The following is a 12,028-nucleotide window of genomic DNA, read 5'->3' as shown; positions in this document are numbered from 1 at the left end:
CCACTTGTCTCTGGCAGAGAGTGCCCCTCAGCTTTTCAGGGTTGTGTTTTGTCTGTGTGTTTTCTTGGTTTCAGCTGCTGTAGTCTAGGGGTCCCTGTTTATGGTTCAGACCCTCTTCTTCTCAGGGGAATCCCACTGGCCATTTTAATGTCCCTCTGGTGCTGGTGCCCGTGGGCACCCAGCCCACCTTCTCGAGCCTCCACCGCACTTCTCACCTGTTAGGATGTGTGAAAGTTTATTCCACTGTTTGTCTGCTGCTCCTAGGATCCTCTCCCTCTATCGTTCCATTGTTTTCCAGGTGATTTCTCCAAAATTTAGTCACAATTCCAGTTTGGTCTTGGGAGGAGTTCCGCGTGACTCCCATTCACTCCTCTGTCATCTTTTCTGTTGGTTGACTCTTTTATTTGCACTAAAATGGAATAAAACACACAACCATGGTACATCAGGATGATTCCCACTGAGCTACCCACGCAGAGCAGGAATATATTTTGAATTACTTGTAAAAAGCATGGGGAACTGTTACCTTTACAGAGAAATTCAAATTGGTAAATTAATACCTGTAAAGCTGCTCAACTTTACTGTTTCATAAAGTATAAATCAAAACAATGATATACAATTCCCACCTAGCACCTGCTTGAGATACATTTTAAAGGCTAATAACTTTCAGTGTGGTTATAGAGAAACAGAAGCTCATACATTTCTGGTGAGTGAAAGAAATGTTAATCTTTTAGAAAATACTCTGGCCATATCTGTTTAAAAGGTTATGTATATAAACTTTTATCCAACAATCCCATTTCCCTATCCTGTTTATTGTTTGGAATATCTGTCATTTGAAAGTGGTAAAATAATTATACTATGTAATATTATGCAGCTATAAAAAGCTAATTAAAATTATATGTAAGGATCAGTCAAGCATAAAAGTGAAAATAACAATTTTTCAAAGTAATCTGAAAAACACATTTTCCAAAAGAAAATTTTCATATATGCATGTAGATGTTAGGGTGATTATATAAGAAGATTTGGCAGTATACACACCAGACTCTTAACATTGGTTATCTAGAATGGGGACAGAGAAATAATCAGAGGAGGAAAAGATTATTATTATTATTATTATTACTTTACATACTTATGTATAAGCATGTATTATTTTTGTACTTCGAATTAAAAAAGTTAAGGATAAAGCAAAACAATTTTAAAAATCAACTCTCTGATGAAATGAGTAGAAAATCAAAGTAACAGTCCCCTTGCACAGACAAATTACTCTTCTCTCTCTTTAATTCCTTGTAACAGTTTCTTGGATAGTCTTCAAAAAACATTTTTGACATAAGTGAAAAATATATATTGTGGCATGGTGAGTGACGGCAAATTCAGCAATGTAATGTGGGATAAATTAAGAAAAAAGTATTTAGTGGGGAAGCTAAGTGTCAGCAAAAGGAGCCATGAGGTTTCTCTTCCACTGATACCCAGCAGAGAAGCCCAGGGTCTTTTGGAAATATCATTATCTGTGCACCAGAAGACGGGCTCTGTCTACTGCCGCTCCCTAGTTTTTAAAGGTAAGCAAAAAAAATGTTCTTATCAGAGAGAGAAAAAATACTGTGAGTTCCAACTCTAAAAGGCATAAATGCCAGCTATTTAAGAAGTTCTGGGAAACAGTAGATGCTCAGCACCTGGAGGCTTGGAACCCATGGGAAGGCACAAACCCACCCATTAATAAGAAGCTCTTCTTAGTCCAGTATGAATTTGGGTTGTGGAATTGCCCTTGTTGTTTGGGTAAAAATAGTCCCAGGTAGCCAACCCAAAAAGAGCTGCCTGGGTGGGGCATTCTTGGACCATACACTACCCAAATGGGGTCATACTGTGCTGTAACTTACTGTTTTCACTTAAAAATATATTGGGTTGATCAAATGTTCTTTTGTTTTTTTCCCATAAGATGACTCTAATAGAACTTTCTTGTCTTAACTCCATTTGAAACAATTCGATAAATTGTATTGTGACAGGTGTCATATCAGTATGCACTTAAAAACATCAAAATTGGTGAATTTTTATATAGCCATTTTAATTTTGAAGATGGAAGAAAATAGGCAACATTTATGGTATATTATGCCTTCTTATTTTAAGAAAGGTAAAAAGTTTGAAATGCAAAAAAAAAAAAGATTTGTGCAGTGTATGGAGAAAGTGCTGTGACTGATTGAACATGTCAAAAGTCATTTGTGAAGTGTTGTGCTTGAGATTTTTTGCTAGATAATGCTCCATGGTTGGATATTCCAATTGAAGTTGATAGCATTCAAATAGAGACATTAATTGAGAACAATCAGCATTCTACCACACAGGAGAGAGCTAACACACTCAAAATATCCAAATCAATAAGTTATTGGTGAAAATAAAAAAATATGTCTTTTATGGAAAAATTTAAATAGACTTTTTGGCCAACCCAATATTATTTCATATCTGCATAAGCAGCTCTAATTTATTGTTTTTATTTCTACATTACATTAACATACCATAACTTATTTAACAAATTCCCTATTGATGGACATTAAAGTTTTTCAGTTTATTATTACTGAAGATAATGCTGGGATAAATATCCTTGTAGACAATATTTTGGCACGCTTTCATCAGTATACCATTTGGTTAAATTCTTAACAATGAAATTAAAGAATTCAAGTAATTCTGAATTTTGATGGATATTGCAAAATTGATTTCTAAAATGTTGCCTCAATTTGTACTACTATCAACAATATAGAGCATCTGATTCCTCTATTTCTCCAAAAATAGGTACTAGGTTTTTAATTATTATTTTTATTAATCATTTTTGCTGATATGATATAAAATTCTGTTGTTTTACTTTGCATTTCACTAATTATGAACAAAGTTGAGCATCATTCTATATGTCTCTTCTAAACTTATATTTCCTTTTATGTGAGCAGCTTATTTATATTCTTAGCTGATTTTATTACAATTGTTCCCCCTTATTGAGGGGGATACATTCCAAGACCACCAGTGGATGCCTGAAATGATGGATAGTACCAAACCATATATATACCATGTTTTTTTTCTATGATAAAGTTTAATATACAAATTAGAACAGTAAAAGATTAACAATCATAACCAATAATAAAATAGAACAATTATAATATGTGGTACTGCAATAAATGTTATCTCAATGTGCCTTATCGCTCTATATTTTATTGAACTGTATTCACCATTCTTGTGATGATGTGAGATGATAATGTGTCAAACCTGTTCCTGAATCTGCATAACTACCCCTTACTTGCAGTCAGTGGATTGATGTCACTTATTTAAGTGCATCCATTGTGAAGTCCTAATATAGGTTCAATGCTTCCTGGCTCAACATGTTGCTGTTAATTGAAACACACTTTCAGTTGATGTCTTTAATGCCTTTTCTATCTTAACTAACAACTTTTCATTCACTGTACTCCTAACTTCTGCAAGTTGAGGTGTGACAGCAAAACTAGCACAGATTTCTTCTTTTTTTCAAGGTTTCAAAAGTACTTTATTTATTCAATCATGACATATTTTAATAGGTACACAGTACTTTCACTTGGCATATTATGAGTTGGTTTTGAGACAATTAATTGTTACACCAGCTGCAATGATTATTAACCTCTCAGTTCCTTTGGGGTGACTCTGCCAATAGGGGACAGGTTCCACACTATTCCAATTTGTGTCGCTGTATATACCTACGCAGCAATACAGAAAATGGCTCCACTAACTAATACAAGGTTACCATATTTGTCAAGGAAATCAGGTGTCCATTTCTGGTTGATCTGCCTTGCCGTTATTTGCTGAATGCTTTGAACTGGGAGACAAATTAACACATTTTTGGCCAACGGAAACGTCATGAAGTTGAAAGCAGAACTGTAGCAACTGTACCAGCAGGTTTGCTGGATCTTCGCTTCAAGTACCCCTGCAAAGAACCAGATTTCTTTTTCCTTAATAATTTCAGGGAAAGAAGATTATTCTTACTGTACAAGTGAGCAATCTCAGATTACAGGGCAGGACCAAACAATGGAATTAATTTATAAAACAATAGTATATTGGAAAAATCAAGATAGCAGAGAAGAGAATGGAAGTCACACTGACCTCCCAGGACCAATTTGTAATTGCAACTAAATTGTGGAGAAATCATCTGGAGCAAACAACCGAACAATAGTGAGAGAGAAGCCTTATAACCTCGGACAGACATAAGAATCAGCTTTAGTACAACCTAAGTGCTACTTATCCTGGTTGCCGGCAAAGGCCGAGGCAGAGTGGCCTAGAGACGGCTGAGGAGAGATGGGGAAGGAGGATTTGAGAAGAAAATTGAGAGAGTAGCCAGCACGATCCCAGTGCTGTCTCATCACCCATATGGTAGCAGCCATCTGGCTCAGGGAGACCAGGAGGGAATCAGCCCTGGCCCAAAGGTGCTAGAGCCTGACTGCTGAGTACAGAGTGGCAGCCACAGATAGTATATCCCTGGCTAAAAGGGGCACAGAAGGTCAAGAGACACTTGAGGAGAGACTGGAGACAAAGGTTTTGGGAAGAGAACGAAGAGAGTAGCTGGCAGGATCCTGGAGCTGATGCATGCCCCATATGGCAGCAGCCATCTGCCTCATGCAGACCACACCACTGAGTGGCAACAACGTGACAGGACCCAATAACCTCCCACACAAGACTCTGCCCTGCCCTTTGGTGTCCAAGCCTGACTGCTAAGTGAAGAATAACAAGATTAACAACTGAAGGAGACAGCCACAGACAATGGATTCCTGAAAGACTCAAACAGACTACCTAAGGTCAGACAGAGTCAACATCTGACATCCTCAGGGGCAGATCCAGAAAGAAAAAAGAGCAGTCTCCTACCATAGAAGTTCAAGACACAAAGTCAGGAAGTCAAGAGGGATCAATTTAAGAAGCAGAAGCAAAAAAGAAGAGTCTCAGAAGATACTGGGAAGACAAAGAAACACACCCCAAGAGAAGGGAAAAGAGGAATCCCCAGAAAGAGAACTAAATGAAATAGAGCCAAGTAGACTATCAGATATTGAGTTCAAAACAGCAGTTCTAAGGAAACTCAATGAGCTCAGAGAGCTCAGGGAGAACTACAAAAAAACAATAGGGGAACCTACGAGGAACTTACTGCAAACTATATCAGCATGAAAAGGGACATAGAAACTATCAAAAAGAGGAAGAGGAAATGAAGAATACAATTTCTGAATTGAAGAACACAGTAGAAGGAATCAAAAGCAGGCTAGATGAAAAGAGGATTAAATCAGCGAGCTGGAGGACAAGGTAGAATAAAGCTCCAAGAAAGGGCAAGAAAATGAAAAAAGACTCAGAAAGAATGAAGAGGCATTTAGGGAAATGCAGAACATCCTGAAATGTAATAACATCCACAGAATAGGGATACCAGAAAGAGAAGAGGCAAAGCAAGGGATAGAGGACCTATTTGAAAAAGTACAGGTTCTCTACCCCTTCCTTTGCCTCTTGTCTTTCTGGGAAAGTCAAGGAACATATAGTAAGGACTCATGGACAAAACCAAAGGGGAAGAGCTGAGGGAGGGAAGGAGGGAGGGGGCAAGGGAAAGAGGTGGGGGGGAGGCAGAGACAAATGTATTTAAAAAGTAAATAAATTTAAAAAATAATAAAAAAAAGAAAGAAAAGGAATTGATCTTTCCTGCAAGATGAAGCTGTATGTGTTCATTAAATCATTTAACAAATAAAAAAAGAAAAAGAAAAAGAAAAAGTAATATTGGAAAAGTTCCCTAATTTGAAGAGAGAAAAAGTCACACAAGCCCAGGAAGGACAGAGGGTCCCATTCAAGAGGAACACAACGAGGCCCAATCTGAGACACATCATCATGAAAATGGCAAATATCAAAGACAAACAGAGAATCCTAAAAGAAGCAAAGGAGAAGGTAATAACATATAAGGGAGCAGCAGACTTCTCAACAGAAACACTACATGTGAGAAGGGAATGGCAAGAAATATTCCAAAACATGAAAAGCAAAGGCCTGCAACAAAGACTTCTCTACCCAGGAAAGCTCTCAATAAAAATGGAAAGCAAAATAAGGAGTTCCCCAGACAAAAGAAGGCTAAAAGAATATACTTCCAACAAACCAGCATTTCAAAATATGCTAAAGGTTCTACTCTAAGAAAATGAAGAAAAAGAGTCTATGAATACTCAGTTCCATTCACAGTCACCAATACTTGATATTATCAATATTTTAATACTTATTAATCTGATGGTGACAACAATATGTTATTTTAGTTGTTGCGTTATTATTTATTGAAAATAAACCTATTTTTGTATATACGTATATATATATATTTTGCCTAATTCTGTTATTTTTACAAAGCTTTAATGACATTTTGGTATTCTTTATCCATTTTTTGACTAAATGTTTGTAGAAATTTTTCCCTTAAAAAAACTATTAAACCTTCTTTAGATGTGTTACAAATATTTTCCTATTCTATTAGTTGTCCTTTACCTTTTTTTATATGTACATTATGGTATAGTCTTAAATGTTTAATATATTCATATTGTCAATATCTTACTTTATAGCTTCTTTGTTTGAATATATTACTTCATGGTAAGAAAAATATTATTTTGTATTTTCTCTGAAAACTCCTTAGATTTTACATACTGATTTTTAACTATCCTGAGTATTTCTTGTACAATGTGTGAAATAGGGCTCTATATTTGTTGTATTTCTAGTAATAGTGATCCATGCACCTTATTTGTTGATAAGCCTTATTTTCCCCATTGATTTGAAATATCATTTTAATTATATATTACATTGTTAAACAGACATATATGTTTCTAGAATGCTCATTTTATTTCATTGAACTATTTGACATACTTCATATGTCACTGAGACTTTATAATGGATTTAAATTTTTAAATATTTTATAATAGCTCTTGACATTTAAAAATATAAACAAATAGAATCAATTTGCATTTTAAGAGAAAGAAAGAAAGAAAGAAAGAAAGAAAGAAAGAAAGAAAGAGAGAGAGAGAGAGAGAGAGAGAAAGAGAGAGAGAGAGAGAAAGAGAGAAAGAGAGAAAGAAGGAAGGAAGGAAGGAAAGAAAGAAAGAAAAGAAAGAAAGAAAGAAAGAAAGAAAGAAAGAAAGAAAGAAAGAAAGAAAGAAAGAAAGAAAGAAAGAAAGAAAGAAAGAAAGAAACTCATGTTTTGCAACAACATGGATGAACTGGAGAATATTATGCTAAGTGAAATAAGCCAGTCTGTGAAAGATAAGTACCATATGATCTCACCTATAAGTGGACTCTATTCAACAAAGTAAACTAATGAACAAAATGAACCACAAGCATGGAAACACGGAGCAGACTGAAAGTGACCAGAGGAGGTGGGGAAAGAGGACAATGGTGGAAAGAAGGGGAAGGGACTAAACAAGGAACATGTATGAATGACCCATGGACATGGACAATGGAATGGGAATTGACTGTGGGTGAGGGAGGCAGCATGGAATGGGTGGAGGGGGTAAAGAAGGAAAAATTAAGACACCTGTAATAGAATAAACATGATTTTAAAATAAATTTTAAAAACTGTATATTCATTTTTTCATATTTAAACTTCAGTCACCTTCAAAGTACTCTCCATTTGATACAATAGTCCTCTTGAGACATTTTCCCATTGCTGAAAACGATTTTTGAATTCATTAATTTTGATGCCTTTTAGTGCTGCTGCCATTTTTTGTTTCACCTGTTCCACTTGGCCAAAACATTTCTCTTTGAGGACTTTTTTACATCTGGGAAAGAAAAAAAGTTCTTCAGTGCGAGATTGTGAATAAGGAGATTGGCACATGGGATTCATGCCATTTTTAATCAAAAACTGCTGAACACTCAGTATGGTGTGGGCAGCTACATTCATATATTACCCATTATGAAATGGGCAAATGCAATGCATTGAAAGAATCTTCAAAAAATTTTCACTGAAGCTGAACGCAGACTCTCACAACATTGACACAGGTGGGTTCTTAGAACACTTACCCAGGAACCTGTACTACAGGTTGCTGTACTACAAAGGGCCCATCTCCCAGAAGATAATTCCTGTTTTTGGGGTCCCCCCTCTTACAAATTTTTTTTCTTCCATTATTCAGTCAAGACCTTTCACCTTTTTATTCAAAGGGAGCACTTTACAGCTTCTCTTTGGCATATCCAAATTGCCAGCTTTACTTCTCTTGTGCCTTGGGGCCTTTATCAAGTAAAATAAGGGTAACTTGAACAAAATTACAGTAATACTGCAACAGCCAATCTGATAACCAAGAGACATACTAAGTGACTAATTAGCGGGGAGCGTACACAGTATGGAAAAGTGGGACAAAGCGATAATTGATGTCCTGGCCAGGATGGGGCCGGGCGGGGTGCGTATCTGTATTTCATCACAGCTACTCAGAATGGCATGCAATTTAAAACTTATCAATTGTTTATTTCTGGAGTTTTTCATTTAATATTTTCAGACCTTGGTTGTCCACAGGTAACTGAAACTGCAGACAGCGAAACTACAGATAAGTAGGGACTACGGTGTTTTGTTGTCTCTCATTTTGCTTATCGGTATATATGAGTATTTTGTAAATTAAAAACCATTTCCCTATATCATATGTGTACCAATTTTTTCCCACTTTGCCTTTTAGACTTTGTTTAGATATTTAAGAGAATATTTTAATTTTTTATTTTAATTTTTATATTGCCAAATATATAACTTTTGGGTTTTATGTCCTAGTTATAAAGGTTTACCAAACTTCAAGATTATATACAAATTCACTTGACTTTTCCCCTTTATTTTAGTACATTCATGATTTATCTCATGTTTACATATTTAACTCATCTGAAATTTGTTTTGGTGCAAATTGAGAAATGGGAATCCATGTTTACCTCTTGTTGTCTCAAAGCAATTTATCCTTTCTCTATTACTAACAAATAACAGGCCTAATATATATCAAATTTTCACATATTATTTATTGTAGTACATTTGATTCTTGCCTAGTTTTTCTCCAGTACCCAGCTGTGTTCATTATTGCAGCTTTGAAATACATATTAATATGTATTAGGAACTTGTGTGTCTTACATCATGTCTGGACATACCTACTGCAGAAAATAAATTTTCTAAAATATTTACTATGGTGAAACTAGTTTTATTTCTTTGGTTTATATTATGCCAAATAATTTGTTTAATTGATTTTTTTTTAATTTTTCAACCAACTGTTGTGTTTAATACTGTAACAATTAACAATCTCAAGTACACTGATCCTTTAGACAGTCTGGGTGTGCAATTTAGCTCCTTCCAGTCTCAACATTCATTTCATTTTACTGTGTTTTAAGTGTGGAAAGCCCTCTGACTTAGAGTCTTACTTATGTTGATGTGTAGAGCCAAACTGTAAAGACCTGCAATTTCCTTTATATCAATCACTATAAAAGCAACTTTGATTTCCAATTATCAGGTGTCCTGGAAGGAAAATTAACTTCTAGGTATGATGTGTATGTTTGCATATATATGATGTTAAGTTTACATAATAATTTAGTTAAATACAAGGAATTTAGCTCCCTTAAATATTTTCATTCATCCAGAATGGACCATGCTAAATGATTTATCAAAAATACCATATTGATTATTTTGTTTTCTTACACTGCAAATAGATTTCATTTTTACAGTATATAGACTTCATTTAACTTTTTAAAGCTTACACTACTAATGTCATAGACTCTTACTTGTTATGCTCATTTAGACAAAATGACTTTTATTTCTTAGGACATTTAATTTCCCAAAAACTAACATTAGAGTAGAGTATAATCTTCTTTATTTAATTGTTCTAAATTAATTAATCATCCATATAATAAAACCTAAAACATTGCCAAGGCAATCCAGGCTCTGATCAGCATAATAGGTAATTATATTTATGAATACACTACAAGGAAGAATAAATAAGGAGCAATATGGAAATTCACACTTTATTGTGCAAGGAAACTAGATGTACCTATTCTTAAAGTGGGAAATGAAAGCAGTTCTTAGATGGAACTATAGAGGGAGAGGAGCCTTGGAGCTGCGGACAGACAGCGGATTCAACTCACACATCCCAATGGGTGAGAAGTGCGGTGGAGGCTCGAGAGGGTGGGCTGGGTGCCCACAGGCACCAGCACCAGAGGGACATTAAAATGGCCAGTGGGATCCTCCTGAGAAGAACAGGGTCTGAACCATAAACAGGGACCCCTAGACTACAGCAGCTGAAACCAAGAAAACACACAGACAAAACACAACCCTGAAAAGCTGAGGGGCACTCTCTGCCAGAGACAAGTGGCTGGAGATGCAAAGAGACATTTAAAGGGCCAACACAAAAATTTTCAGAGGCAGCTGCCTTCCTTGATCTCTGGGTAGAGGTGACAGGAGAGTGGGCTGGTGCCTGAGGAAAGATTGGTGAGGATAACTCTGTGAAGAGAATAGAGATGGTGGCCAGCAGAGCCCCAGTGATAACTAACCTCCCACTCTGCAGCTACCACCTCGCCCAGGCATAAGAGAGTAAGTTAATCTGCCTTTTGCACACTCCACACACAGCTTGTGGGCATGTGACTAGGGGTTGAGTGCAGACTGGCTGGAAGAAATAGAGGATCCCTGGCCAAAGGGGACACACAGCTGCATAGAAACCCTTGAGGAGAGACTGGAGATGGAAAGGCTGGGGAAAGAACTGGAGGATTATCTGAGATCCGCGGAGCAGAGTCTCTCCCAATTCCGAGGTCCCTATTTGCACAGGCAGGACGCGCCCCCCGAAGAGGCAGAAGCAGCCGCGGGACCCAGAAGGCTCACAATTACGGTCCTCAGAAACAGTGGATCCCTAGCCAAAGGGGTCACAGAGCTGCCCAGAGACCCTGGAGGAGAGACTGGAGACAGGATTAACCGGAGAGTCTAGGAGCAGACTTCTTCAAATTTCCCTAGTCTCTATTTTGCCCTGGCAAGCCAGGCCTCCAAAGAGGCAAAAGCGGGAAAGCACAGAATAGAAGACACTAAACTGACCAGTGCGGAGGCGCCCGCAAAGCATGGGGAACAGGTGAGGGCTCTAGGTCTGGCAAATAAGCCCCGCCCGACCCCTGGGGCTGCAGCAAGCACATGAGCCCAGGTACGCAGGGGATCCTTTGGAGCTGGGGAGCGCATCCCAGGAGTCGGAGTGAAAGTGTAGAGCGATCCACAGAAATAGTGAATCCCTGGCCGGAGGGGTCAAAGAAATGCCCAAAGCAGGAGTCAGACACAGACAGAAGATTCCTGGAAGGATCAAACAAATGACCCAGGTCAGACAGGGTCAACAACTGACATCATCACAGGCAGGCCCAGAAGGAAAAGTAAAGATAAATAAACAAACAAACAAACAAACAAACAAATAAAAGACCTGCCTATTACCATAGAAGTTTAATCCACAAAGTCAGGAAATCTAGACAGATCAATTGAAGCAGAAGCAAAAATAAATAAATAATAATAGATTCTGACAAATATGGGAAGAAAAATAACTTCCCCCCAAAGGATTGAAAAAGGGGACTCCCCACAGAGAGAGCTAAATGAAATAGAGGGAAGGGAACTATCAGATATTGAATTCAAAACAATGGCTCTAAGGAAGATCAATTAGTTCAGCCGGCTCAAAGATAACTATGAGAAACTGCAGAGAAATTATCAGGATCTCAGAGCAAACTATATCAACCTGAAAAAGGACATAGAAACTATCAAGAAGACAGAAGAGCATATGAAGAATACCATTTCTGAATTGAAGAACACAGTAGAAGGAATCCAAAGCAGACTGGATGAAGCCGAGGATCGAGTCAGTGAGATGGAGGATAAGGTAGAAAAAAGCTCCCAGAAAGAACAAGAAATGGAAAAAAGACTCAAAAAGAATGAAGAAGCATTTAGGGAAAAGCAGGACAACCTGAAAGGCAATATTATTCACATAATAGGGATACCAGAAGGAGAAGAAGAAGAGCAAGAAATAGGGAACCTCTTTGAAAAAGTAATGATGGAATATTTCCCCAATTTGAG

At 37.1% G+C, this 12,028-nt stretch overlaps 1 pseudogene; it reads right to left on the bottom strand.

Moving 5' to 3' along the window:
• Positions 1-3,620: 3,620 nt before the first annotated feature.
• Positions 3,621-3,863, bottom strand: LOC129082163 (cytochrome c oxidase subunit 7B, mitochondrial-like; annotated as a pseudogene).
• Positions 3,864-12,028: the final 8,165 nt, after the last annotated feature.

Source organism: Pteronotus mesoamericanus, unplaced genomic scaffold (genome assembly GCF_021234165.1).
Source record: "Pteronotus mesoamericanus isolate MK-2021 breed Mesoamerican mustached bat unplaced genomic scaffold, CSHL_Meso_final scaffold_12, whole genome shotgun sequence".
Classification (NCBI taxonomy): Eukaryota; Metazoa; Chordata; class Mammalia; order Chiroptera; family Mormoopidae; genus Pteronotus; species Pteronotus mesoamericanus.
The sequence above is the reverse complement of the archived record's forward strand: the minus strand, read 5'-3'. Positions and strand labels throughout refer to the sequence as shown.